This window comes from Penaeus monodon, chromosome 4 (genome assembly GCF_015228065.2).
Source record: "Penaeus monodon isolate SGIC_2016 chromosome 4, NSTDA_Pmon_1, whole genome shotgun sequence".
Lineage (NCBI taxonomy): Eukaryota > Metazoa > Arthropoda > Malacostraca > Decapoda > Penaeidae > Penaeus > Penaeus monodon.
Genome location: NC_051389.1, coordinates 34,738,458 through 34,763,128, shown reverse-complemented (window position 1 = coordinate 34,763,128; position 24,671 = coordinate 34,738,458).

Below are 24,671 nucleotides of genomic sequence, written 5' to 3'. Positions count from 1 at the left end.
TGTTCCATGGTTTGGACTCGAAGTGAGAACCACAATCGATCATGACCCCCATGGGAAATTTCTGTAGCAAGATCCGGGTGGTGGTGAAGGTCCTGGCAATAGTGGCGGCGTGATATCCTGGACAGGGTGGCCTCAGGCCCCTGGCAAACCCGGTCACTCATCGTCAGGACGTAACTGTAACCCGGTCGGTTGGGAAAGGGCCGATCGTTTCCCGACGACTCCGGCTTTTGCAGGGGGGTCGAGCAGGGCATGGGGTGTTGCTTGTGCTCCCTCTACTGCCGCTAGCGATGAGTATGCGCGAAGATGAAAACGTCTTGTATTTCCCGGGTAACATTGTCTATGAAAGGTCTAGGCAACGTTGCGGAGGACGAACGGCATTTGTAGAAAACTCATACAGGCCGAAGGAGTGGTTACGGCCGTTTTGGGGGATGTCCTACTCGGCGATGAGAGTTGAGAGTTGGAATGGGGTAGCGGCCCGGAGGGGTTTTGCAGTGCTGAGATGGCGATAATCACCAAAAGGGCCCACCAATCACGTCCTTTCCGTAGAAAGTCTGCTCCGAGAATTGGCTATTGCACGTCAGAGCCCAGGAATACTCATGTCAGCTTCTGGTGGGTACCGCTGCTGAAAGGAGAGTCAGGAACGCTCACCGTATATGATGAGGATGTACAGTTTGGCAGCCTCCAACATGTTTGACCTTATGAGGCTGACTTCCACTCCGTTAAACCCGGAACCGTAGTTGGGAGTTGTTGTCACGGACACAGAACAGGTGCCGTCTAGGGCCGCGAGGAACCAGCGCTATTAGTTTCCGCGATGCATGTTTCCTGGCACTTACGCGCCCTATTTACCAAATCGGGAATGGAAGAAGCAGTAGATACTGGAGTCGGGGAGTGGCGGCGGCTGTAGGGTTGATGGTATTGAGGCGCGTAGTCTGCCCATGGTCACGGTTGGCACGGGGTGATGTAGGACTGCGGTGAATGGTCGCGGGCTAAGAGCCGAACAGCAGCGGGAAGTTCGGCGACCTGTGCTGACCGAGATGGAAGCACGAACTGGACCAACCAAACCAGCAGCTGCTCCCCTGACCAAAGCCCCGAATCCATGCCGGAGGGGCGGGCCTAGGCCAGGCAGACTCTAGGTGTTTCCCACAATCTGAAGGCTTCGACAATGCCCCCTAATTAGTGAGAGCACTGGAGGTGCATAGAAAAATCCAGTTTTTCAATCCGGGTTGCCAGACACCAGGTTTTTTTTCATTTTCTACTCTGAATTTCCCGCAGTGAACAAGTTACTTAAAGATGGGAGTGTGTATCTCACCACTGAATTCCAACGATAGGAAAGTCAAGATGGTGCTACTTGGCTTTTCAGTTTCTTCAAGATAAAAACCCCCAACCCGGCATGTCCCCAGTGACTCTGGAAGGAGCCAATCACTACCCTTTATTTTGGGTAACTGTGGATCCTACAACCTCAGAACCTATGTGCCTGAGCAATTTTAAAGCTTCAAGTACTAGAATATGGTCACCACGAAGCGAGCTGCAAGGCCAAGCCAAATGTGGTGTCTGTTTGCAAGAAACACAACCACCCAGGTGTACCATAAGGCACACAAGGAAGGACAAAGGGACACAACAGCCAATATCCCAATTGTGCCCAAAGGCATCATGGCTGGGGCCTTGCTTTCTATGTAGGAAGGAGGGGGCTCTCAGGCAACAAGAGGTTGCTATACAGCGACCAGACTTTTTTCCTGCTCCACCAGGCACCCATGTCTGGGGACAGAACAAAAGGGGAAAAAGGGTCCTCGACCTCCAAAATGGAAGGAACTCCTCTCCAGCCGACACCGGACACTGCAACAAAAAGGAGTTTCCGGCCAATGCAAGTGTGCAGAAAAGGAACCAGTGTTCTTTGAACACTGCAAGAGCCCCCCAAGAGACGATTATCTCTTTGATGAGGAAGATATGACCCCTTTCCCGATGACTACTGTATCACTGCAGTAGCAACAGCTTTGGGGGGGTCAGTGAGAAGGCGGAGAAGGCAGTCATAGTCCCCATGATGTCAGTGTCCTAGACTGTTGCAGCCCTGGAAAAAGAGGAGATGGACAGAGCCAAACCAGCCCCATCCTACCTCAGGATAAACCCCCCTCCCTACTCCAACCTGGCCAAACCCTCACAGGCAGAGCCAAACCAGGCTGAATCTGTGCAGAGCCAGAATAGGGTGACCTTACCCAGGGAAAGCCAGCAAAGGCCAAAAAAAACACAGACAAAGCCAATGGCTTCGTTACAAGAAATGCCATCCTCCACGCTTCTCAGGGTATCATGTCTTCATGTTGTCAAGCACAGCTAGCACTAAGGGTTGATCACCCTGGTCAGAGCAACAATTCCCCTGCTCCACAATAGCCAATGCACCGCACTGTGGAGACCGATGTTGAATCTCTTGCTGTTGAGATTCACCATACCTAAAACTCGACATTGGTCAAAGAGTTAAAAAGACACCTGTTATTCTAATGATATTAAGGGGGTCAACACAGAGTGAACATGTGCAGAAAACAATTCCAAGGCAAAAAAAAAAAATCTACCCCCCTCCTAAGGGAATTTGTCGGGGATTCCAAGGAAAACGCCAAAAGAGTCATACGGGAAAAAGTGGATGGAATGGTGGGAGTCCTTTGGCTACCGGACCACCCTCCAGAGCTGTAGCAATGGGTCAGGCAACTACCAACCGCTCACCCCCAAGGTGCACACACCTCGGCCCTCAGTTAGAAGCAAACAGTCTGGTGCACGAGTTCTCTGCAAGAACAAACAATAACGTCAAATTGGGGGCACACAAGATGCCTACAACCAGGCAAACTTGCTCATATCAGAAAAAGGGCAGTCAAACCCAATACCAAACCAAGGGAACCAAGAAAACGTTCTGATGGGACCTTGTAGCCATTATCTCGCACCTGGGACTGCCAAGTGAATTTGCATTCCTGCAACTCAAACATTCCTGGGAAGCTTCCCTGTACCCCAGGGTTGGAAGAGGGCTGACATAATTCCCATCCCCTGAAGAAAGCAGAACTAACTGTGCAAACGCGCGTGGATGATGCCCCCCTTTTTCTTGGTACTTTTTAATTTATTTTTATTGGGGTTTTTTTATCAATTCTTTCATCCTTTACTTTATCCTTGTTTTTTTAGGAACCATAGCCGTAGTCTGGGGTTTCCTTTGGGACACTTTTTCTTTTCCTAAATATTTCCTCTTAATATGACTTTCCTGAGCCTGCCGGAGTTCCTCGTGAACTCCCGTATTCGCTTGTGGGGTGGGCATTGACTTACCGTCCTTCGCCTAGGCAAGTTCGGCGGTAAGGAAGTGTCCTCCACATAACTCGATCCCTCTGTGGTAATGGAGAATGCAACCAGGCTTCCACTGGGGGGGGGGGTAGAGGACGAAATACTTTATTTACTCTCTTTGCTATTGCTGTTAGGTTGATACCAAAAATTAAGAGCTTTCGATCCTTCAGGACAAACAAATTTGAGACAAGGGGTCGGACCCATGACCACTCTAGGACAAATTCGACCCTGAACAACGGAAAACCCCCACAATGACAAAACGAGAAGACCACTTTTCAAAATCCCAACTGAGAATGCGAGGTTCACGAATGTAAAATGCGTGAATGAAAATCAATCGCTTTTGAACATGAACCCCCTGTATCATCAAAAAGGTCCTTGATGATCAAGTGGACGGCAATTTTGATTTTGTCAAAAAATTGCGAGATGGAAGCCTCCTTGTTAAAGTACAATACAACTCCCAGATTAAGGATTTACTTAAGCTGACGCAAATTCATGATCTTCGAGTTAAAGTACTATTCCTATTGGCCCAAATACCTGTAAGGGAGTAATCTTTCACAGGGATTTGAGGACGATGGAAGAAAGTGAAATTCTTGAGAGCATGAAGGACCAAGACGTAGTAGACGTTCATTGTATGACCAAGAAGGATGGGAATATGCGAACGAAAACTGGACCATTTTTTGACCTTTGCTTTGAATAAAATTCCAGAGTATGTCAACGTCGGTTATGAACATGTTCAAGTAAGACCTTATGTCAAAAGCCAATGCATTGTAAAGATCCCAAAAAATTCAGACACACCCTCATTAAGATGTATTGATAAAGACTCAAAAAAATTTTGTTTGCCGTAAATGTGCTGAAGCCCATGACACCATCACATGTACAAAGCCAGATTTCCAAATGTGCTAATTGTGGAGGTCCCCATCAGTCAGGATCTGCTGAGTGCAGCACCTGAAGAGTAGACTAAGACATTAGCCCTATATGAGAAAGCATGAAGTTAGTTATACTGAAGCTAAGAGGAAAGGGGAAAAGTTTGAAAAACAAACTTGATATTTCCTATGCTGAAGCAGAAACTAACATCACCCTAGTGCAAGTAATGTCAGTCAACAGCTTGCAGCCAAGGATAAAGAAATTGCCGAACTCAAACAAACCTTTAAAGAATTAAATATTAAAGTTTATCATTTGACTAAATTGGTCGATCAAAGGGTCTGCATAAAACCCAGCATAAACAATCATAAGGAGGATGATTCTGAATCACAGTCCGGAGCGCACCTTCCCGTCCGGGCTACTCCTGTGAGGACTTCGTCTGGCTCGCGATCGGCTTCTCGGGAGAGAAGCAGATTGCAATCTGTCAGTTGTCTCCCTCGCCAGGAGGTGCAGGACATGGAGGCTTCTGTCTCCAAACCATCCGCGTCGACCATTATACAATGGAACTGTCGAAGTCTTAGATCTAAAGTAAATGACCTTAGATTATTAGCCTCGTCCTATGCTCCCGATATTATAGTTCTTCAAGAAACGCATTTAACACACCTGTCTCTGACGGGTCGTTTTGCGAGGAACAAACCATTATGTTGGTAGGATCGTGAGGGTAGGGGTGGAGGCGGAGTCGCCATGTACATCCACCAAAGCCCCCCTTTTACAGAAGTAACTTTTGTTTCTACTTTGGAGTTTGTCGCATGCAAAGAAAAAATTTAAATGGCACGTATCTGGCTATATGTTCAGTTTATTGTCCCCCTGATGCGTGATAGCCTATGATGAGCTCTTTGCTCTTCAGGAACGTCTGCCACAAAACAAAGTAATTTTAGCTGATTTTAATGCTCATCATACCTAAATTTAACGTAAAAAGAGCAGACTGGGTCGTCTTCACAAGGAGTGTCAAGCACGAACTTGTTGGAGAAACCATTGATGATAAAGTAAACAATATTCAAAATTCGATTATAGAAGCAGCATTGCTATCCATTCCTAAAACTTCGACAGATAGCGTTAAGCATAATGTTCCATGGTGGACACCAGATTGCTGCAGGGCGCTGTGCCGACGCAATAAGGCCTACAGGCTTTTCAAAAATAACACCACAAATGAGAACTTTTGCAACTATAACCAAGAAAGAGCTAGGGCTCGTAGAGTAATAAGACAAGAAAAAAGAGACTCTTGGCGGAGCTTTGTCTCTACAATTAAAAAACAGCAATACAAAAATATCAGAGGTTTAGTCACTATCAATAAAATCATAAGAAAAAATCATCTTTCAAAATTAATAAAATCATCCACGAGGGCATAATTCGATTCAACTAGAGACATTGCTAATGCACTCGCCAGCAGTTCTCTCATACAAGCAGCTCAGCAAATTACCACCCCACCTTCAGACCATCAAGGAAGAGGCTGAGCTGCAACCAATTCTTTTTTGCCACAGGAGATAAACTTTGATTAAATAAAGACCTAACAATGAAATTTGGAAAACACACTTTTCCAAACTCATGGCACTTCCCCCCACATCATTCCCATATTGAAAGGAGGGGGTAACCCCAGACTTGCCATCTCCTACTGCCCAATTGCGTTGACCAAGTTGCTTATGCGAGGTCATGGACGAATTGTAAAACAGTAGGCAATTGCATTTTTTAAATTCCAGTAATTTACTTGTTGACGAGCAGTGCGGTTTCCGAAAGGGCACCAAACTCTCGATCAGCTAGTAAAGCTGGACAGTCATATTCAAGAGGCCATTGCCAAAAAAGTTTTTTGATTTCAGTATTTTTAGATATAGAAAAAGCCTACGACCAAACATGGCGATATGGCCTACTCAGAAAACTTTATGCTTTTGGATTTGTTTAAAACTTGCCTTGTTTTATTCAAAATTTCATTTCTGACAGAACTTTGCTGTTAAATTATTTTCCGACAATGTCACTTTTTCGGACATTTTGTCCAGGCGAACAGGGTCCCACAAGGAAGTGTCTTTTCACCAACATTATTTCTATGTATGATTAATGACATCTTACCAGCTCCTCCTCGGAATCTTTAAAAACTCACTGTACGCTGATGATTGTGCATTATGGCACTCCAGCAATGATGCAGAATTTTCAGCAAATCGCATCCAATTGGATATGTTCATAACTGGGCCTCCAGTTTGGGGGTTTTTAAATTTTCCATTCAAAGAGTATTGGGGTAATTTTTCACGTAGGAGGAAGCCGAACATCAGGCTAACTCTAGACAACACCCAATACCTATTCAAATTCTGCTAAGTTTCTTGGGCTACTCTTTGATAGTAAACTCAATTTGGAAAAACCACATTGGTCAGTTAAAGAATAAATGTCAAAAAGCACCTGAATTTATTAAAGTGCATTTCTGGCAAAAAATGGGGAGCGATAGACAGTCTTTGCTAATGGGATATAAAGCCCTGATTAGGTCTAAAGTAGATTATGGGTTTAATCGTTTATGGTTTGGCATCGAGAACAATTTGAGAGGTTTGGATCTGTGCAGAATGCCTGTTTTTCGTGCGTGTCTTGGTGCCCTGAAGTGTACTCGGATCGAGCGTCTTTAGGTGGAGTCAGGAGTACCTCCCCTCCGACTCAGACGCGGCCAGTTGGCACTGACCTATGCCGCAAAGGTGGCTCGAGACCCGAGCCACCCTAATGGCAATAGGGCATTAGGCCCTTTGCCATGAGACTCCACAACCTCGTCGAGGAAGTCGGTATGATCTCTTTACCATCGATACCCTGGTTCGTCAAATATAACGCCATGGGAAACCCCCAATTTTTCTATCATGGAAGCCTGGTTCCATCAGCCAAGGCCATGGCGCCGGAGGTGGAGTACGCCAGAGGTTCAGCGAGATCCTTATTAAACATCTCCCTTTTTTCATATATTACCGACGGTCCCAAAACAGATGAGTGTGTGGGTGCGGGTGTATGGTCGACTGAAATGTAACTAAAGTTCAGACTGCCGAATCATACATCGATCTTTCTTGCTGAACTTTTTGCCCTTTATAAAGCCATTAATTTTTCACCTATCGACGAGCCACGATAGAATAGTTATTTTTTCAGATTCATTAAGTTCACTTAAAGCTATTAAATCCTTAGAAACCACTAAAAATGAACTACTGGGTAATATCATTCATAAGTTATATGGTGCCAACAAATCAATCAAGCTAATATGGGTACCAGGCCACTCTGGCATCCATGGCAATGAACAGGTTGACAAACCAGCCGGGTCAACTGGCGATCTGGACACTACCATAGTTCGTACAGATCTCAGGTGTTTTGTGTCCCTTAAAAGCAAAAATACATCTCCCGTGGAAAAGTGAGTGGACCAGCCTCAACTCACAAACAAAATAAAACAAAAAAAAAAGGACTGTGGGACACAGCCCTCAGGAAGGAGAGAGGGGAGGAGGTGGTTTTGGCCCGCCTTAGGGTCAACAGTACAAGATTTACCCACCTCACTCCCTACATTGAAAAAAGATTCCCCCACAATGTCACCTCTGCAACATCAACTTTACGATTCACCACATATTTATAGTCTGCAACAAATACACAATACAAAAGCAAAAATTTTTAAAATTATTTCCAACAAAAAAAAAATAAAGATTTTACACTATTAAATATATTATCAGATGACGAAAAAATCATCAGTAAAATAATCACTTTTCTAAGGGAGACAAAAAATTTATGACCTTAATAGATTGATAGAATAAATAGGATCCATTGGCTTAATAACCTTGGCCACATGCCGCTAGTTGATAGCCAAGAAATCCAACAAAGAAGAAGAAGAAGCGGGGGTAACGTCCTCATAGCGGCCGATGTACACCCGGTGGAATCTATTGACGTTGTTTTTTTTTTTTTGTGGTTTCCCCTGCGGTCGTAAGGACGAGATTTAAAGGCAGTAAGGTGGATATTTTAAGTTTTTCATTTTTATAATAAAAAACCTAGGATACTTTATCTTTTAGGTTCTGTCTTGTTTTTTAATTCTTAGTGTTTTAATGTTTACTTTTTGGTGTTTTACCAGTTTTATGTGTTTGTAAAGTGTCCCTGTTTTAATAGATGTATATTTTTAAGATCCGTTTTTACTTAAACCCTCTTTTAAGAGACAAATGATACCATACTTGGCTACCTGTGGTAAGCAATTGACCACCTTCTATCAGCCCTTAAGGCTGACACACACTCCCCTCGGATTGAAACAAGCTTACCAGACATAGCTCTTGTGGATTGGGTCATTTTTCCTTTTCTTACATGCACACTTCCCTTTTTACCAATTTACACCCTTCTACACGTCTTCCTCTTTCGGTGCACTTATTGTTCCTGGACGCATTAACCAGGTGGTGGCAGCACTAATGACCTAATTAACAAGGGTCAATCACTACAACATTAAACCAGGTCCGATGGAAAATAGGACCCCCACATGAACACCTCATGGGTTGAGGGCTTTCAGGACCTCTAGGCCCAAGGTTTTTGCTGTGGTTGGCCAAAAAGAGTGATTTGACTCCTGATCAGCAAGCTCGACCTTGGTTCTTGCGTGATACCCTGGCTTTTTTGCGCACACTTTTCGTTGTCGCCACGACTTGCAATTAGCTTCGTGCCCTGTAGCTATTCTTTACTATACGTATTTTTCGGCATTAGGATAACTTGTGAGTTGTCATTTTTTGGCTAGGGACTGGTATGGCAGATCATCTCATGACTGCCACTCTAGAAAACTTCCTATAGGAAATGAATAGGCAAGTAGGAGCCCTCCTTTTTTGATGCCTTCAGCTATCTTACCCCATTCTGTCTAAATTAGCACCTGCTAGACTGAACCTTGACACGTCACATCGTCATAAAACTGGCATATGCTGGAGAGCCCATCTCTTGTGAGGTGGCTCTCCAGAAGATCTTCACACTTAGTGAGGTGGCAGTCACACACCTCTTTAAGATCCACAATGGCTTCAAGGTCACAGTAGCCAAACCTGAACAACTGACACCATTTCTCTCGACCGAAGGCCAAAGGAAATTAAAGATCAGGTTTCACTCCCGTACCCTCTCCGAAACGAAGGCAAAATGCACGGTCGTGGCTAAAAAGACGATCCTCCCATGATTGTGTTAGCCCGTCAGCCAAAAAGTATCCGCCAAGAACGGTGTCACTGTCCTTGACATTTACAGCCTCCGAGTCATGAATTGTTAAGATCCGTGTCTCTGTCCCAGAGGAGGCCCAGAAACTTCTTACACGTGGGATCATGATGTTTAATACATTGGTACGAACACAATAAACACACATGAACACACACACACAGATGCTCTCATTGCGGTGGCAAAGGTCACTTCTTCGCCAAATGCAAGGAGAGTATCAAATGCTGCAACTGCAAGGGGTCGCACGTTGCAGTTAGCGGATTCCTCCCCAAAAGAAAAGAAACAATGAATGCAAAATGAAATCAGCTTAGGGAAAACAAAATCACTGCTCACTCATGTCACAACAGCTACCACACTATCTTCCCAGACTAGCACACCCAGACAACTCTGCCTCCACCTCCCAATTCAACAACATTCACACCTAACACAAACCCAAAAATACAAGCCATCCTACACGTAGCTCTCATTGCTACTAAATACAACGCAAATAATTTGCAAACATTGTCCCTATCATGTTATAAAGAAACGGCTTCCCCAGCATTGTTGTCCCAAAGGAGATCTTCGAAGACGACAATTTATACATCCGAAATGCCACAACACCATAAACCACCCTCCTGATTCCCTATTCACCACCAGAATTCAAAAAATTGATACGTGGAGTCAAGAGAATAGGGTAGAAACTAACCCAGAGCCAATCAGATGCGACGCTCTTATTCACCTTCCTGACAACCTTATACAAACTTTGGGTCACCTTTACAATGCCTCTCTCGCTATCGGCTATTTTCCCTCTCCCTTTAAGACTGCTTTAGTGGTCGACTAAGGTGGTATCTCGAAGACCATAAACTTCTCTCATGCAAACAATTCGACTTTCGCTCGCATCACTCGATGCAGGATGGACTCAACATCACAAACTACATAAACAACAACAAAGACCGACGACTAAAAACTGTTCTTATCACAAAAGATGCTGAGTGAGCCTTCGACACGGTCTGGCATGCTTTACAAGTATAAGCTGTGCACTAAATTTAACTTCCCACCTTTAAATAGAAAGTTACTCTGCAGTTTTCTTGATGACCGCAAATTAAGATTAAAATTCTTAAACAAAGTTTCAGTCACCTACACACACAGACTCACTCACTATCCTCTATGCTAACGACTGTAGGCACTTAGCTCGACACAATACGCTTTCAGTGTCGTTCAGCGCAAATGATGAACTGGACACTGTCTCGATGGAAGCATAAATGGCATATCAAGACTAATGCGACAAAAACAAAAGTTCTCTTTGTGAGACCACTTCCACTTCCTCCTTACGACATTTACCTCAACACTTTCGACAGACTACAAGCATCTCTCCACCAGTCAGATCCTCTTGTACCATCCTTGGTTTAACCTTTGATACCTGCTTTCGATTTCCCCTGCATATCAATTCAATGGTCGCCTTGGCAAGAAAAACCTTACTTTCGCTTTATCGATTTTAAAAGCGGCCTCACGCACGAAGTTTACATCTATACAAAACACTGATCAAACCTCTCCTCACATACACACCACTTGCACCCAGATGATTGGGATCAATTTATTACAACATGAACTACACGAGGAAGCTTCTCTGCTTCCTCTGAACATTGAGTGCGTAGGTTGGTCTGTAAACAGACCGACACACTCCGTGCTTGGCATACCAACTGGCTGGATAGACTCAACGCCATCTTTCATTCTGCCAAAGACCGGGATTAGGCCATGATTTTTTTCTTTGGGATGGGACAAAGAAGTGGATGCAGTTTTAAGGCTTGGCCGCATCCTTTGAAGCACCTCCTACTCCTTCCTTTTCCCCTTTCCCCTTCCCTATCCCTTGTTTGTTCAGTTTTTTGTTTGGTTATGTTTCTCATCTGTTTTTGACGTAGTTTGTTTTCTTTGGTTTGCTGTAACCTTTAATTTCTTAAATTAAAGTTTAACCACCCTTTGCCACAGCCCTCACATCCCCACTTTTAAATACTTTTACCTCGTCACCTGACGCCTATGTGACTGCCATAACCTCACCTCGCTACCTCATTATCCTTTGCCATAGCTTGGACCCAACATCTATATCCTTACCCACATCCCATGGTTTCGGTTCCGGCATGTGACACTTGCTGCTAGTACTCGTGCCAGACCATAAATCCTTTGTCGTAATGATTTTACAAGCCCAGGAAAGAGTGTCACGGCAGTGGCGTTAATTCCAATCGTGACGTGGCCGCCAGGCTGCGCCTCCCGTAAGTCCTTTGCCGACGAAGGGGAACCTTCTGTTGACACAGGCAGGAATAGCCAGCCCCTGATAGCGACCACCTCCGAGCTTCAACCTACTCCAACAGCATAGGATAGCCAAAGGATTAGCCGTGGAGTCATGGCCGAGGAGGCCGTGCCCAGAGCACACCGCAGCTGGCGCCTAAACCGTTAACTTTTATCTCAACCTCCCAAGTTAGCTGAGAATCTAGCTGTTGTTCGCTATAACGGGTCCCGGGCCGCGCGCCTTCACTCACTTCCCATGAGAACGCCGCGAGCGCGCGACTTCCAGTGTGGGCACACGCTCAAGGTCTTACGGTACTCGTACCTAACACACAGAGTTGGTCGGCCGCCGTCCCGCGCAGCCTCGTGTGGCGGAGGGGAAGCCCCACGCGCCCGAGGACACCTGAACCGAACACAAAAGATTGAAGATGGCACTGGGCCACCTCACCCTTTTCTTCTTTCAAAGAACCCACTACAACTATTATCCCAAACTTTACCCTGCATGCTGGGTTAAACCCTGGCCCCTTTTTCTTCTCTTAAAATTCATTTTCCCCCACCCCTTATCCTTCACCTATCCCCATTCTTCCTTCCCACTATTCTTTCCAAAATTTTGCTTTTTTCCTCATGGGTTCACAAGGGGCATGAGCATAGCGCACAGTGGAGCACTATCACATCTGTGGTAGTATTCGTAAACCTGGAGAAGGCTTTGAATTAGCAAGTCCTCTTGCTATCCAGGAGACCCTGATCCAGAAGGGAATCAGAGGAAAGTTCTTGGCCTGGATAGATGACTATTTCAGGAACAGAGCAGCCAAAGTCAGATTCCAAGGTCACCTGTCACAGCACATGCCACTAGAAAATGGAAACATCATAGGGTGGGGTCCTCAGTAAAGCCCCTTTCAACACCCTAATGTCCTGTATCCTCTACATACACCTCTCAGTGGGGTGCAAAATCATCTATGCAGACGATCTTGCAGTCATCTCCACTGAACCACATTGCTTAAGAAGAGCCCAATGCTATCTGGAGTTGTTGTAAGACAGGACTTAAGATCTCTGCATCCAAATCAAAATCTATTGCTCTGAACAATGTTCAAGGCACAAGTCTGCATGTCCAGGGAATGGACTTAGAATGGGTTCAGGTCTTCCAATAACCTAGGGTAAGGATGACCAGACCCTCTCCTTACAAAAGGAGGTCCAGTACCTGGTTGGCCGAACCAAAGTAAGACAGGACTGAACACAAAGTACTAAAATTATTCTATGTACATGCCGTCGGTCTCAATGTGAACTACGCTTCTGTCACCCTGACTGTCACCAAGCCAAGACTAAGAGAAAAATTGGAGACAGTTCAAAGTGAAGCTGCCAGGATCATTCTGGACTGAACTGCCGAACTGATCTAATGGCAGTACAGTTCCCGTGAAACGTCAACCAGGCACCCAGGAAAACAAGCACGAGACAAAATATCAGACGCCTAGAACAACATTATGAGTTCTTTGCAAATAGCTCCTGGCTGTCACACAGCCAGGGTGTTGATACGCTATCAGCTCAAAGAGTAACTATTTGCAAAGGGCATTGACTCCCCCCCCCCACCATGACCATATTGAAGCCCCGCCGTGGGCACAAACCTTGATCGAGTTTTCTGCCATGAACTTGTTAAAGAGAAAGAACCAATACCCATGTCTACTCTGAAGGCAGAGGCCTAGGGGTCATTGCAGCTATCAATCCTCCGAATAGTTATTTTTTAATACTAACAAAATAATGTCCATTTATAATGAAATAAGACTAAAAGTAAGAAACCCCGAAAAGTCGAAAAACGGCAAAGTCTTGCGAAATATAGACATTTGCGAGAACACTCGAAAAAAAAAAATCGATTTCAAACGGTAAATCTGGCAATAATTAGGTTAATACTAACAATAATGATTATAATGATAATAATGAAACAATTATAATTATAATGATAACATAATGACATGATTTTTATAATAATGGGAATAATAGCAATAATAACCAATATTCCAAGAGTTTTCACAGTAATAATAATAGTAATTGTGATGTTAATAATATTATTATTATCATTATTATTATTACTATTATCATTATTATTATTATGTTTTTTTATGAGGATAATTATAATAATGATTATAACTATAATTGTTATAGTTAGGAATGTCCATTTATAACAATAGTAATGTCCATTTATCATGAAAAAATGGTTAAAGTAAGAAAAACATGAAGAGCCGAAAAAACGAAAACAATCTTGCTGAAGACAGTCTACTGCAGGAAACACTCAATTAAGAATTATAATTCTGGCAAAAATTATTTATGATATTGAAAATTAATAGATTATTAATGACAATAATGACGATTATGATATTAATAATAACGATGAAATGATAATAATTATAATAATTTTGAGAAAAATGGGAATAGTAGCAATAATAACGAGTATTATAAAACTTTTCATAGTAATATAACTGTAATAATCAAAATTAAAATGATAATAATAATAAATGTGATAATAATGACAATAAATGACAATAATGACAATAATCATGATCATAACCATAATAAAATGTTAATAGTGCCCACTTATAATTTTAAAAGATCTAAAAGTAATGAAACCAGTAAAAATCGAAAAAAAAAAACTAAAATATTGCGAATCCAGCTTTTGAGTTTTTTTCGATTAAAATTGATAATCTAGAAATAATAAAGTTTATAATAATAATGATGATGATAACTGGATTACTGTTATAATAATAATAGCAATAACAAAAATGAAATTATAATTATTATAATTTTGATAATGATGGAGTAATAACAGTAACAACCTCATAGTAATAATGATGATAATATCATTATTATTACTATCATTATCATTAGTATTATAATCATTCATTATCATTATTATAGAAAACACTTTAATGATGATAACTATAATGAAAATTACAATTATGATAATGTAATAATAATACAGATAACAATAATAATGATAATATTGATGATGACGATAATTATGACAATAATGATGATAAACCATGTATTATTGGAATTGCTTTAATTGATAATAAACATAAAAACAACCACAACAATATTTCTTATAACTGTTATAGTAATATAAATGATAATGTTCGTTTGAGATTTGCAAAGTTTTGGCTTCGCCCGGGCCTTCATACATATGCCCCGGCCTGTGTCAGTGTTTATGGTTGTCTCATTTTGTTCTGACCGTGGTGGCGGGATTGCCAGAAGGCGCTCCTGCCGCCGTGATGTAAGCATGTGGGCGGTCCTTGTCTCAGAAATTTTGTAAGAACGTGGCGTTCGGTTCGCCAGTGCATGCAACACTAGTTTTCATGGTCAATTGTCTGTGTGATCTGCCATGCGCAATGTTAACCTAGTCTGATTCTGTGAAGAATGACTTCGGTACCTCTATTGGTTGCTTCAGAGAGTGCCACAGGCAAATAGCCTGTGGCCTCTGAGTATCATCTGGCCGAAGGGGAGGATCTCGTTTTCCCTCTGTGAAGCTGCAGAAAGGCACGAGCTGTGGCATTACACTTCTGCCTTAAGATTTTTCGGCTCGGTTTTATGAATTATGGGATTTGTAGGCATACCCCTGCCAATGCCAGCTAGTCTGTCAGCAAGCTCATTCCCTCTGATGCCTATGTGGCTAGGGCCCAGTTTATGATTATTATTCTACCCTGAGCAAGAATCCTCTGTGCTATTGTAAGGATAGTAGTCAGAAGGTAGATGTCTTTGGGTGAGCTTTGCTGTAGACAGTCAATGGCTGCCCTGGAGTCTGTATGTATGACCACGTGTCCTTCCCTCAGGGACGCGTGGGCTAGGGCTCCCACGATAGCAAATGCCTCTGCCTGTAGCGAGGTTGTCTGTTACCCTCATGGCTTGTGTGGCATTCCTTGCTGCAAAGTCGGCGCCTACAGTGTAGTTTAAGGGATCGACTGATCCATCCGTGAAGTAGGTTCTACTACCCGGAGGAATGATGGCTGCAATGATCCTATCAGCTTCTGCCTTTAGACTGGGCATGGTGTAATGGTTCTTTCTCATTGACAAGCTCATAACAGAGAATCGATCAAGGTTTGTGCCCACGGTGGGGCTTCAACAAAGTCAGGGTGTGGGGAGTCTATGCCCTTGGCAAGTAGTTGTTCTTTGAGCTGTGTGAGACAGCCAGGAGTTGTTTGCAGACAGCTCGTGATCTTGTTCTAGGCGTCTGAGTATTTTTTTTTTTTTTTTTTTTTTGTGTGTGTGTTCCTAGGGGCTTCACTGACCTTTGAAAAGAACTGAACTGCCATTAACTCAATTCGTGATTCCAGGGGAAGAAAGTTTGCCTCCATGAGGAGGTTGAGGGTATTCGCCCACCTTGGGGCACCTAGAATGATCCTGGCAGCTTCATTTTGAACGGTCTCCAACTTTTCTCTTATTTTTGGCTTTGCGGCAATCAGGGAGATAGAAGCATAGTTCACACTGGGACGGATGACATGTATATATAATGATCTTAGTACTTGTCTGGCTCCTAGTGTCTCCCAGACATTGCTCTCATGACAGAGAGTCATGCTTTGGTTTGGTCAACCAAGTACAGGACCTTCTTTTTAAAGGAGAGGATCCGGTCAATCATTACTCCAAGGTATTGGAAGACCTGCACCCATTCTAAGTCCATTCCCTGGATTCTCAGACTTGTGCCTTGAACATTTAATCTCAGATCCATGGCGTCGAACGCTGATTTGAAACTGAAAGAAAATGGGAAGCTTAATTTTGATGATGCACTCTATGATGTATTATTCAGCATGAATAATGAAGATACTATTGCACCTAGTACTGTCGCGACCAGCGCGGGGAAGTGTCGCGATGAAATTTGCGACACGCTTCTAGTGTCGTAAGACAGTTTTTTGTCAGTGAAAATAAAGCCTAAAATAGCGCTTGGCATTGAATCGACGAGGCAGTATGGTGGCTCCTGACAGTCGAGAGGTTTAACTATCCATCGAAAGCTCTCCAAGTAGTGAAAACTGATAAAATCAAAGTGCGGATGTTCCTTTAACTTATGCTTGTATAATGAATTAAATATGTAGATTAATGTGGAAAATACAAAAAATTATGAAGAGGTCCGCTTCAAAGTCACAAAAATATTCTCAGCGTCTTCGGATATAATGAATGATTGTTCGAACTCGTTTTATTGCATTAATCAGATCAAACATTCTTAAAGCAAAATTAGAATAAAAAAAAAATGTAGGCAATAGGAGTTGTAGTAATACAATATTTTAGCCGTATCATAAAGTTTACGTAAATACAATAAAGCACATATGTTTACTGTGTAAAATTAAGTTAGCACTTGACTAATTGCGTCATGTATTCGCGCATGTTGCTATGGTTACAAGGAATGTAAACAAACACACCGAGCAGGTCTATTTCGACATCAGTCCAGGAGTTTCTTAATAACATCATGGCTCTTCGTGGAGACAAGTGAGATTCTGGTGATTTGGTCAGAATACACATCTGTAGATAGATAGTTTCTAAAGTATTTCCAAATTATGTATGCCTGGAGACACGAACAGTTACTTTCGAAATCAACCCATTTTCCCTTTAATTTTATTGACTGTGTTTAACTTAAATGGACTTGTGATTTGACGTCATGGATGGAATGTCTACAGTCTGAAATTCATCATTATAAGTGATAAAGTATAATGCTTTCGTTATTTCAGCACAAGAAAAATATGCAATGGCTCCAGTTTCACACAGCCTGTAATGAACAGAATGACAAAAAATTAGCAACTTTTATCTATAGCATTTTCTTTGCAAGTTGTTAATAACAAAGTTATGCACTAAGGGAAAGTCTAACAATATGGTTGTAAAGAAGGGGGAAACCTAGATTTACTGATCCATGAATAATCTGTGCAGGCAAAGAATAACATAAAAAATAAATATATTTTATCATACCATGATGCTCAGAGAGTAAGTCCAGGGTGATCAGGTAGGGGTCTGGGTGTGAAGTCCCATGGTTAGGAAGATTGTGGTTCATGTGGCCATGTCTGTGGATCCTCATGAGTGGCAGTTGCACATACACGCGTGCATGAACAAACATACACGTGCACATGCATGCATGCATGCAATTAAATGCTGAGGCCACTCTGTTATTGTGACAGTTGGACAGTTTCCTACTTTTCATGTAGAGATTCCAAGATTCCAAGTTTGACTGTAAGAATGCTCAAAAAAGCAATTTTTATGAAAATTTGTCCCTCCAAAAAAGTGAAACAATCGCTACTTTTCATTTTGTACCTAGATTACTAATTATTTTCTAAAATGTATGTCAAAAGCCAGAGATGCCTGAAGACAAAGTACCTTTCAAAGAATTTGTGATTTTAGTGTGTGTATCTATCAGAAATAATAGCCAATCCTTTGTCATCCAGTTATTTTTTCACCTTCATGGTATTTCCACCTCTGGACAAAGATGGCAACAGCACTTAGATAAACAGGCTTAAGGGCGTATAAAACCATTGTGTGGAAACACAGGAATTTTTTCTTCAGCTGTAGTCACCTAACCTGTAATGAATTATACCTTAAAATTGCAACCTGGTCACCTAATTCTGTCAAAGGTATAGACAATTTTTTATATTTATTTATTTTTTTTTTTTAGATAGAATCTTTTGGTTTCCTTTCCTGAGCAACAATGAAGTACAATGAGATTGGATTAAAGAACTTTTTTCTATTTTGACCTCCATTTTCTAAAAGAAATGTGGGTAAAAATCTTAAAATTAAATTCTGGTCAGACTTTACACAGTAGAATGGTGGACAAAATGAGCCCTGATACATGTAATTCCAGTGATAACAATAATTTGAAAATTGAGGAAATGCCCTCAATATTTTTTTAGCTTTGAACATTTACTGTACATGATCTGGGAGTAGTAGAAATTTGCACTAGATAACCTACATGTTGTCAGGGTATGGCCACATTACATGTGATTTGCTGGGAGGGTAGAGGGTAGCAGGATGCCTAGTAGGTAGAGGCAAGGAGTGTTGTGTCCATACCGGAAGTGGGAAAGTCACATAGGAAGTCCTGCCATACTACTCAGAGAATCAACAGGTACATGGTCAATATCTATATGAAGGTAAACAATTTGTATCCAACAGAGAAAGGTGGCCAAACTAAAAAGTAAATAATGCCTAATCATGATACACCAGTCAATGAGTCAAACACAACCTATAACTTACTTGTTATATTTTAATTCTTCATCCCAGCATTTCTTGAGGACACCATCATTCTTGTGTAGGGAATCTGTGGGGTCCCACACCACCCTCCACTTATTATTTTTTCACTACTCATGTCTGAGCTTGTGCATGTGCAGATCGCCTGGCATTCCACAAGCCACTGAGTGATTTTAACTGACATATTGGTTCACATAACGGGGAGGGTAGCAGATAATCTTGGAGGGAACCCGCTAGCCACATCCAGTATGGCCACTCATAAAAGATTTATATGCTCTTGCCTCTGACCCAGTAAGCATGCCACTAGCCTCAACCATCCCAGCAAATCATGTGCAGTGTGACCGTACCCTTACAGTGATTGTAAGTACATGGGAGGTAGGCAATCGTTGAAGACTAAAAGTTATTATTTATATCTAGAAAACACCTAAATTCAATACTATTTGTGTAAAGCATATACCATTTTTGTGAGAGAAAAAAACACTCCCAGACTTGTAAATGGATGTAGATTTACATGAATATGGGTTCATTATATTAAAACATTTCTAAACTATATAAACATACCAATTATGCATACATTCAACCAGTGTATTACAATGTTATAACCTCAAAATATTCATTTCAGTGGGTAAATCCCCTCAAAAGTCATGGTACAAATTTAGTGGGTGAAGTTCTCTGAAAATGTGTCATCATCATCATTTAACGGTAGGTTCATGTCTGAGCCGCCGTGGTCACAGCATGATATTCAATTGAAAATGTGTATGCCTCTCAAAAAGCCAAAAAATGATACGCTGAGTACTTGTGTCACTCAGGAATCATTTTGGTAGATATTCTAGTTACTACTGGATATTATGCCTTTTATATATCTTAGAAGGTTGTGAAGTCCTACTGTGATGGCTAGGTTCATCAGATATGTGTTGTGGCTTGAGTTTTAAATGGGAGCTGTTTGGTTCACAAGATAGCAGAAGTCAGTGGTATTGCATAGTTGAGAATGCACAAGGGAATTGGGACTTGGGAAAGATGGTTTAATGGGCCAGTAGGTGAACCACAAAGTGGCATAACCCAACACTTTTATTTGATGTGTGCTGCTACAAGACAAAGGAGAGATGAGTTTATTTTGCAAGCCAAAAAAAGATTGGGTAGTCACCTAACTCTTTTCCTATTTTATGATATCCTCAGAGAAGTTTGACCCTATAGTAATCTGTTAGGTGATCAGGGAAACTCAGCATGTACTAAAACTAAGTCTAAGAATCCAACAAAATCCTTGAGAAATGTTATTGAAACAAGCTTACTCAGGGTTTCAGGATCAAGGGGCGTTTGCGAGATGTTCACTCAAGATGAGAAATTGACTGGTTCTGTAGCCATCCAGACCGCAGCAGGAAAATAATAAAGGAAATCAAATGTGAATTAATGGAAATATGGTAGTTTTTCTGTATTCAAAGACCAAAATGACAAAATTGTAGTTCATGGAGCACAGTCACTGACACTTTCAAAGAAATTAATTTATTCATATTAGTAGTATTTGCATCTGTAGCTGAAAATAATTATTAAAAGCCAGTGGCACATTTGAACATTTTGAACCGTTCCTGCCCGTGTAGAACCTTTTCACCGGTAAACTAACCACATAGTACATATATTACAGAAACTTTCCAGCCATTTTATGGTGTTCTTCTTCTTTCTTGTTATAGTGTTTTAGACTGTTGTTGTCTATATCCCCTGGATCCTCTTTTTTTTCTTTGCTTCTTGTATTTTAAATTATATCAATTAATTTAGTTGTTTGTAGGAAAATTTTTGTGTGTCTCAGTATGTAGTACTTTGTTATAGATGATTGATCTGCACCTGTAATCAGAAGATTTATATCATTATCTTTATGTTCACCTTCCCCTTAAAGCATGCTTTATTTTTGTTTATGTGAGTTTAATCTTGGGCAATGTAATAACATTTTGTTAATAGTCCCTTCTTGGTTCCTGCAGGAGTCATTATCCATTTTCATTCTATGTAGGTGTTGTTTTAGCTTGTGTTTTTGGGTTTTATTAGTCTTGTCATGCATGTATCTAGTTTTCTGTTCCTGGCTCTGGCCAGGGTTTTTGGATGTTATCTTTAATGAGATAGTTTTTTGTGTTTTAAGATTTTTTTAAAATTTGATTCCCATTGTTTGGTATTTCTTATTTGATTTCTTTTATGATACAATTTGTGTTTGTGTATGGCATGGGATATTTATTTCATGGCTTTCTTTGCAGCTAAAATCAGCAATTTTGTTTCCTTTATATTTTTATGTGATGGAATCCAAGGAACCATAATCTTTTGCTTGTGGTTTGAGAGAAAGTATATTTGTTTTTGTATTTCATATGCAATTTGTTTATAGCTTAAGGGTTTTGGGATTTTGTATTAGTTGTAGTGATGATTGCGAGTCTGTTAATATTTACTGTGTTAGTCAGTTTCTTGTTTATTGCAAAATTTAATCCTTGTTTTATGGCAAATAATTTTCTGCATGAGTGATTTCTATTTTGGGAGGTATTTTCCCAAAAGAGTTGTTATATTTTTATTCTGGATGAAAAATTTCTGCTGAGTTGATTGTGGGTTTTTTTATCTTTTAGCCCTCAGTGAAAATTCTATTAAAGTTTTTATAGTAGTGTTTATTAACTCCTGAATTGTTTTTGAATAATGTTTGTGGAGTATTTTTTTATTTTGTTGTCCATAAAGTTGGTTTGTATACTCTTTGAGAGATCTGCCATGGGGGTATTGGGGATATATTTGAATCACATTCAAGTTATGTCTAGGTTTAGATTTCTTCTTGTTCCGTTTGCTCCCGTGTACTAGTGATCTTCTGTCTCTTTACGATTATTTCCTTTATGCATTTTATTATTTGTTGTTTTACTCTGTTTTTTGGTTTATTTAAGATTTTTGTTAACCTTTGCCGCGGGTCTTTACGTACATGCCCTGGCATGTACGTCATGACTTTACGTAGTCCGTACATGGCTGGACTATCTGCCGGGGGCATGTACTACATGCCTGGTGTATGTATGGACATGCCATGATTTTTTTTTTTTTTTTTTTTTTTTTTTTTTGTTACAATCAAGGCAATATATTTTTTTCTGCGCTGAAAATGTGATTAAGTTCATTTTTAACACTTCATTTTTTATACAAAAAAAAAAAAAAAAAAAAAAAAAAAAATACAACAAACCAACAATTTCAACTTCATGATACCACAACATGCTTATTTTATTTCAGACTATGAGCAAATAATGATCAATATTGGAGTCTATTAACAACAAAAAATCCTTCAGTCTTGATTTATCAGGAAATATGCAAATAGAGACTTTAGAAATAATGATACTGAAAATCAACATATGCTCGTAGTATTACGAAGAAACGGCAAGGGATGCTGGTATTGGGCATGAGCGGTCGCGCATGCTAGGTGACGATATAAGCCCCTGGCAGCAGGGCCAGGGCCACTATGAATACTACCATCGGAAGGGTTAATTGTTACATTCAGGTTCTTTTATTCTATTGTTAAGGTGGAACGTTTGTTAATACTTGGAAGCTATGATTGGAGTTGATCAAAGACATCCAGTTGCTAGTCTATACTTGATTTTGTAAGATTTCTAGTTTTCATAATTATGTTTCTTTTGCTGCTCCATAGATTGTTATTCCGTATTCTATTTTTGGTTTTATATACATTTTATAAAATTTTCAGACAGTTTCTCTGTTTGCTCCCCAGTTTTTTTTTTTTTATTATAATTATTCTACTTAATATATGTCTTTTTTTTCATTTTCTATATGGTTTTTCCATTTTAGTTTGGGGGCACCTAATGTTAAGCCAAGAATTTTGTGACTTTGAGTTTATTTAAGTTCTATATTATCTATTCTTATTATTGGTAATTGGTTTATCTTTTGTTTGAAAACACATTAATTTACTTTTTGTGAAGATTATTTTCAAATCCCAGTTATTGGCCCATTTTTTTAGCTTTTGTAATTCTACTCCAATTTTATTGGAGGCTTCTAATAGATTTTTGTTGCTTGTTAGTTGAGTTATGTCATCTGCGTATATTATTTTCTCAATTTCTATTAATAATTTTAGGTAATTTAGCAATATATTAAATAGAATTGGACTTATTGATGAACCTTGAGGTATGCCACTTTGTGTTTTTCCTTATTCTGATGTTAGGTTTCCAGTTTTTATTTGGAATGTTCTTTTTCTAACAAGTTATTTATCCATTTTAGAGGTTTTCGTATAATTCCTAGTTTTGACATTTTTATCAATAATCCTTCATGATTGACTGTGTCAAAAGCCTATTTCTAATCAATACATGCTAGTATGATGTATTTTGTTTTTTTTTCTATGAAAGCTTTATTTATGTGGCTGTGTATTCTGTGTAATGCATCAGTAGTATTTCTATTGGGTCTGAAACCTGTAAGTCCTTTATCTACTTTTTTTTGTGTTCTAGTCACCATTAATCTTTTGTTATTTTTTCAAATATTTCCCCAATACATGAAATTTTACTAAAAAATCTAAAAAGATTTGCTTTGATTTTTTTTTTTCCCATTTTTTATTATTGGATTTACCCCCGTACTTTTTTTAAAAAATTGGGATTTTCTCCTTTGGACCAGTATGAGCGATTGTTTAATGTTGACTTAGTATTTTGTTGGAACATTTCTGTAAAATCATATGTAATTTCATCTGGGCCGGTGCTTTGTTGTTTTTGCCCCTCTTAATTGCGTTTTTTAAATTTTAATAGGGGTATTTTTTTTATCTATTCTTTTTACTTTTAACCCTTTTCCGATGGATGGCATTAAACAGCCCCCGCCCAAATTTTAGTTTCTTGTTTAATTGTTTTTATACATAGATGGTACACTTTAAAGTCACCAATGAGGCAGTTACGAGTATGCTGTCCGCCCCCTTCCTCCCTTTTTGTTTATTTTCGAAAATATTTTGCATTTTTTTGTTGTTTCTAAGTTTTTAACATTATTTAATTCTAAAGTTTTCCAAAAAAAAAAAAAACAACATTGATATTCTAGCACTATAAACAATTATTTTTCCCACCAATACAAGGGAAAAGTGAATAGTAAAGGGACAAGGGCATTTAAATGCTCCTTTTTGGTAAGCACTAGCAGACCCTCGATGTGAGAGAATTTCAAAAAATAAAAAATGAGCACAGCATTTTCCCCATTTTTTATTCATTTTCCCCCTCGGGATCGGTTAAACAAAAAGCTTTTTTTTTCAAGTTGACAAAGTTTTTTGGGGTTTTTACATGGTTTTTATATATTTTTTGAATTTTTTTAGTTTTTTTGGGGATTTGTTTGGGCAAATCATTTTCTATTAGGGAAATTTCCTTGAAGTTTTTTCCTGTTAATTTCTTTGAAAAACCAAATTTTCTAGGGGAGTTTTAAAACATTTTAGTACGAAATTTCCCCGATTCCTTTTTTTTTTCTCATTTTTGTAAAACTAGCTTTTGCTAATGATTTTTTTTTATTTAAAATTTGGTTTGTTTTGTGGCTTTTTTCTCATTTATTGAAAAACTTTATTTTTTTTTAATATCATTACATTCTTACCCCATGGTTTATTTGGTTTTATCTTTTAAAATTTTCTTTTTTCCAACTGAAAATATTTTGAGACTTTTTTTATTCATTTTTGTAATTTATAAAAAGTTTAATTTTCCCGTTTTAGAATTTTTGGGTTTCCGCCATCCTTCTTTGTATATTGCCCTTTTTTTTTTTTTAAATGTTTTCTTGAGTGGTTACTTTTCATATTATTGGCAAAAAGGGCCTATTTAGGTGAGTGCCATTTTTTTAAATGCGTGGGGTTGGGGATCCAAATACTAGGTCTTTTT